At 36.7% G+C, this 5,960-nt stretch overlaps 1 long non-coding RNA gene across 1 annotated transcript; it reads right to left on the minus strand.

Annotated features, from left to right (window-relative positions):
- Window positions 1–491: 491 nt before the first annotated feature.
- LOC110438306 (uncharacterized) lies at window positions 492–5,960 on the minus strand. The gene is made up of 5 exons (XR_002456544.3): window positions 5,730–5,960; window positions 3,903–4,023; window positions 1,679–1,821; window positions 884–1,019; window positions 492–679 (listed from the first exon to the last, which is right to left on the minus strand). It is a non-coding gene; the product is annotated as an uncharacterized lncRNA (long non-coding RNA).

The following is a 5,960-nucleotide window of genomic DNA, read 5'->3' on the forward strand; positions in this document are numbered from 1 at the left end:
TTACAGTAAGAAGGTCGCTGATTTGAGTCCTGGCTGTGCCAGTTGGCATTTCTGTGTGGAGTTTGCATGTTCTCCCCGTGTTGACGTGGGTTTCCTCCGAGTGCTCTGGCTTTTGGATTAACTAAATTGGCCGTGTATGGCTGGTTTATATAACTTCTTCGAGTGATCGGCGTGATCCACGGCGCCTACCTTGCGTAGTCGTGCGTTTATAGTTCTGCGTGCTGTTTGTGTTGCTCTGCAATAAAATTTCCAAAATGCAAACTGGCAATAGGTTGTTATGCTCCTTTGTATTGAGGTTCCCCACATGGAAAAAACCTACAGTATATAAACATATGTTTTGATATAGATTTTTATTATATGTGACATACTGTATATAAAACTGTCCGCTTTGCTATATTATATGTATATATAGCAAAACAGCCAATTTTATATGACAGGAAGCATTCTGGGTTTTAAAAGGATCTAATAGATTATTATTATTTTTTTTTTTTGTAATTCAACATTGTGATGCGCTCCTACATATGAAAATGTAGTGATTAAACTCTGGTACCCTCGTGTCCTGAGACATCTGTTCAGAAAGACCTCCATAGTATTGTGCTTTCAGAGATTTTTAGCATCCATCCTCATCTTTGAGCAGAATAAAAAAAAAAAATATTTGAAGGAGGTTCTGGAGCCAAAACTACAAATAAGAAAGAGAAAACTGTAAGTTTCATCCGGTGGAACAAGACTTAATTTCATAATAAAGACTTGTTATTCTTATAATGACATGCAAAACTAGACAGTAAGGATTCTGGGTTGTAAAAGGATTGAATACATGTTTTTGTGTAATTCAATATTGTGATGCGCTACTTCATATGAAAATGTAGTGAGTTAACTCTGGTACCCTCGTGTCCTGAGACGTCTGTTCAGAAAGACCTCCATAGTGTTAAGCTTTCAGAGAATTTAGCATTCAATCACACATCCTCATCTTAGTGCAGAATAATAAAAAACTGATTTGAAGGAGATTCGGGAGCCAAAACCTATGAATAAAAAAGAGGAAAAAAAAGAGGCATTTTGTAAAACTTATTACCAAAATGTAAATCTTACCTGGTGGAACAAGACTTGTGCAGATTTACATGTTAAAGGCATTTTAGGCTTATCATGACATGCAAAACTAAGCAGAAAGCATTCTGGGTTGTAAAAAGATCTGATTGATTGGATTTTTTTTTTGTAATTCAACATTATGATTCACTACTTCATATGAAAATGTAATGGTAAAATGGTGTTTTTTTGAATCGTCATATTTGCAAATTGCCACATTGAGTACGTTTACATGGACACCAACAATAAGATTTAAATGTGATTAAGACAATACTCTGATTAAGAGTTAACCATGTAAACGGTTTTTTTTTATTATTAATTTAATCAGTTTAGGGTAATAATCAAACTAAGGAGAAATTGAATTAAGACACGTGGAGTACGCTAATTTTAGTCGCATTATTGAAGTGCAGTACAGACATGTAAACACCTTAATCAAACTATTACCATCATGATAGGACTTTTTGCCGCGTTTTGCGACAGAATAGTACACACACACACACACACACACACACACACACACACACACACACACACACACGCACACACACACACACACAAACACACGCATACACGGCTGTTTTACACTCTCTGCACCTACCAGGTCAGTGCAGACCACAGACTCCTACACTGTATTATGCAGAGTTTTTTTCCATCCATTGAACTTCCATTAAAAACACTCTTCCAGCAGTTCATAGTTGCATCCAGTAACTTGTTTGTCACAGGGGCATGCAGGAAATGATTCTGAATGAAAGTGAAAGTGCCAAACTGTAGTTAAAGTTGACAAATTAAAAATTAAACACCCGAAATTACATGAAACTCTGGAGGAAATGTGAATAGCGCGGTGACGCGATGACATTAAACAAATTATGTGCTATACCATGTAAAACGGGATTATGAAGGAAACATTCAAAAGGCAACTCATGTAAACACCTTAATCTTATTATTGTCTTAATTAGATTAAGGCAAGCAATCCGATTACTGATGTCCATGTAAACGTAAGATTTCCCAAGTGCTGTTTAATGGAGAAAATATTTTACTCAATGCTAAATGCTTGTGTTCAGCTTAAAGTGCAATTTAAAAGCTTAACTTGGTTAATTAGACAAGTAAAGTTGATTAGGCAAGTCATTAAGAACAGGGGTTTCTTCTGTAACCAATTGAAAATATATATTCCTGGATCTTTGATGCATTTGTAATCTTTTTTTTAAGATAAAATGCACTGCACTTCTAAAAAAAAAAAAAAAAAAAAAAAAAACATTCATTTTGCTCTGAATTGGTCCATTTGTTAAAGGGTCACGAAACACCAAAACACATTTTTTTTAACTGTTGACTGATATATGCGTCCCACGCTGCTAAAAACATTATTAGGACACATTTATTTCATTAAAAAAAGTGAAAATTGGTTGATTTTGCATTATTTCGAGCAAATTCGTTCTTCCGGTTTGAAAGCTGAATTTTTGAAGCTGCGTCACGCTGATTAGATCCTTGTGTGTATTCCAGTGTGGAGACTGGCTGTCTGTACTTGGGAGAGCATCGTGACGCTTCTGAGTGTGCTGCATTCATTTATGAGAAAGACTTGGTTCAAAACAATCAGTGCGCTCTATTGGGTATGCGGTGCAACTCCATTAATATGCATGATAGCTTCGTAGACTTTTACCTGTTACAATGTTCAGACGGCAGAGAGACGTCATGTTGTGTTGCCAAAACAAGTGGAAGAAGAAGAATTGTTTGGAAACGTTTATAAATGTGCTGCAACGAAGGTTTTGTTTTCATTTCCCCACTATGAGAGCACAGCTGGACTCACATGTGGACTACAGTGCATGGCAGAAATACATTTGTAAGGAACACTTTTAGCTGAGAGCTTTTCTCATTGGGAAATGGTGAAATCCCGATTTGCTGCTCGTCTCCTTTTAAAATAGACGCAACTCCAGTTGGTGTTGATTGTCCTGTCTCTACAGATTTGGTGAGTAAGCGATCAGTGGTCTTTGTTTGTTTATTCAGAGGCAAAAGTTTTTGTATCGGCAGCAGTACTCTTATAGTGTTTAAAGACAGACCTTAGTCAAAGTGATTTAGTTACTAAGTTTACAGTACGTTAACATCACTACAATATTATGGACTGAAAGATCTGCTGTAAATGCTGCTCTCCGTGTGTAAACATGTGAACACAATTGCAATCAATCTATTACCATTATGTAGGATTTTCACCACATTTTGTGACAGGATAGTCTATACACACAGCTTTCTGATGCTATCTACAGAGTGCATCTAAGCAGGCCCAGATTGGCTAATCGGGAGGACCGGGAGAATTCCCGGTGGGCCGGTCCGTTTTTTGGACGCGAGGGCCGGTATCCCTAGCTCCAGAATCTGTTGCTCTCAGCAGCCAAAATGTATTTATTTACTTGACCACAGCGTAACCCTTTAATCTTCCTTCATTTTTCAACAAAAAAGACTATTTTAACTTCTGTTCAATGGTGACTTTAAGGTAAGTGTTTCATCCCAAGATAGCACGTTCTTCATATATTTATGTTTTACTTGTAGGGTCACTAAAAGCAATTTTGGAGCAAATGCCCTTTCACTTTAAGCGATTACTGTACATTTTTACAATATTTAAGATTTTAGGGCTTTTATTTCATGCATTTTAAAATGCAAGAAAAAAAAACTCTTTGTCTGTGATCTTGTGTCTTCTGTATAACAGGGCTTACAGAAAACTTGTTGGTTATTGTTGAAAATCCTTCACTCACCCTCACATCGTTCAAAAACAGTGTTTTACTTTCCCCTGTGTACAATAAGAGAAGTTATTTCAAGACAAATCTCAGTGGTTTTACCTCCATGCGGAGATAGCAGTCAGCAGGCCGCAATGTCGTTCTCTTGCCAGTGTTCTTCAAAATATCGTCATTTGTGCTTGCATGAGGGAAGTAAAATGATGTCAGAGCTTTCATTTCCACTCTGTTTGTCAATGGAGAATCAGAGAAGTTGAAACAGTTTTAATTAAATCTGGAAAACTTTCATTGCGCCCCAGAAGAAAACAACAGAAAGATGCTGTAATAGTGGAGTTATACAGCGTAATTGAATTGTCGACTGAACTTTCCTAATGCACGGATTTTAATTGCCTTTTTATTGCAGCACTGGATGTGGATCCAGACCCCTGCGGATTCTTTTGTGGTTTTGGAGTTGCGAGATTGCGCAAGATGTTCCTCGAGAGCACCAGAAAGTTCTGGGCTCTAATGAGAAGCAGTAAAGAGCCTCTCGTCATAAATGTTTTCAGCACTGTGGATCTGCCGCTTCATGCTTTTCCCTAAACGTCCTCTGCTGTGGTCCATCAACAACGCAGTGACTTTTCAACTTATGATCATTACCTAACAGCTCCACTTAGGACTAAACATTATCTAATCTAAAGGAAATGGAAGTAAGAGCGATGAGATAATGTTACAGTCAGTTGTAAAGATACAGCGGCCTCTTTGTGTTTGTTTTTCTTCGGGCTTCTCTCCACCGTGAAAGAGTTGCTTAGAGAAAGCTTTTCTGTAATGCTAACAGGCTTATGATGGTATCAGATTTTCTTGTCGTTATTAATTGCTTTATCACAGTATTCGGTATTAGCACAATATTGACCCAAGCTACAAAAAAGTTCATCTAAAGGAGCTCAACACTTTTTTTTTTTTTTTTGAAACAGGCTCCGTTTAGAAGTAAAAAAATTACATTTTGAACCAACTTTTTAAAAAATTGCTGTAATTTGTTAAAGCTACATTTACTTGTTTTTCTCAAAGAATAAGTTAACTTTGGTTTAAACTAATGTAATGTAATCTAAATCAAAAATATTTATTCTCCCAAAGGAATAAAAATACAGTGACTCAAAGGTAAAATATTGTTTTCATAGACCATAATTAATAAATTGAATTAATTTGGGTTAATTTAAAATAAGCAAACTAAATTATGGACTAAACTATAATAAATACATTTACACTACCTGACAAAAGTCTTGTCGCCTATGCAAGTTTTAGGAACAACAAATAATAGCTTGACTTCTAGTTGATCATTTGGTTTCAGAAGTGGCTTATATGAAAGACAAAGACCTCTAGATTATGTTTAATTTAGCAAAATAAAACATGGCCATGCCTTGTTTTTTAAATATTTAATTAGGAAAGTAAGATCTGACTTTGCTTGGACAAAAGTCTTGTCACTCAACAGATGTAATGTACAGTATAGAATATAAAATCATGGTGCAGTGGAAAATAAAATGCTCTAAAAAATCCCCCTAAATGCTTAAATAGTAAACAAATATTCACAGTATCTTGAAGTGCTCATGATATTAAAATTGTGCGTGTTCATTAAAACAATATATTGAGTTATTTGTATATGTGTAAAATTATGACTAACAAGCATATAACATACTGCCTTTTCAAACCCCCCCAAAAAGCAACTTACGAAACAAGGATAGCCCTAATTGCAGCCAAAGGGAGATTAGTTCACTTCTGAGGAAATCTGTCCCCTAAAGTATTGCTAAATATAGAGGTTATTGGACTAAAAAAGCCCTTAACCTCCAGCATAAACAAGCCTCGGCATGCTAGGAGAACTGACACGCTGAAGATGTTTTGTTTGTTGCCACTAGAGGACACTGATCCAACAAAGTGTTCACTTACAAAGCAAATACCCACCTCTGTGTCTCTGTGGAGGATTGGTGAGAATATAGGTGCCGGAGAAGCGTGTGTGGAGAGGTGCGAGGGTAAACTTAGCCTTCCAGAGATGTTTACTCATCCAGATCCATGTGGGAGAAGCGCTGGAGGACCTAACTCCTCTTAGAAGACCCATGGGAAAGAGAGGAGAGCCAGAATAGTACCTACATAAAACACACGCACACACACACACGCAGTATATCTGTCTGCAGG

This window comes from Danio rerio, chromosome 23 (genome assembly GCF_049306965.1).
Source record: "Danio rerio strain Tuebingen ecotype United States chromosome 23, GRCz12tu, whole genome shotgun sequence".
NCBI classification, from domain to species: Eukaryota; Metazoa; Chordata; class Actinopteri; order Cypriniformes; family Danionidae; genus Danio; species Danio rerio.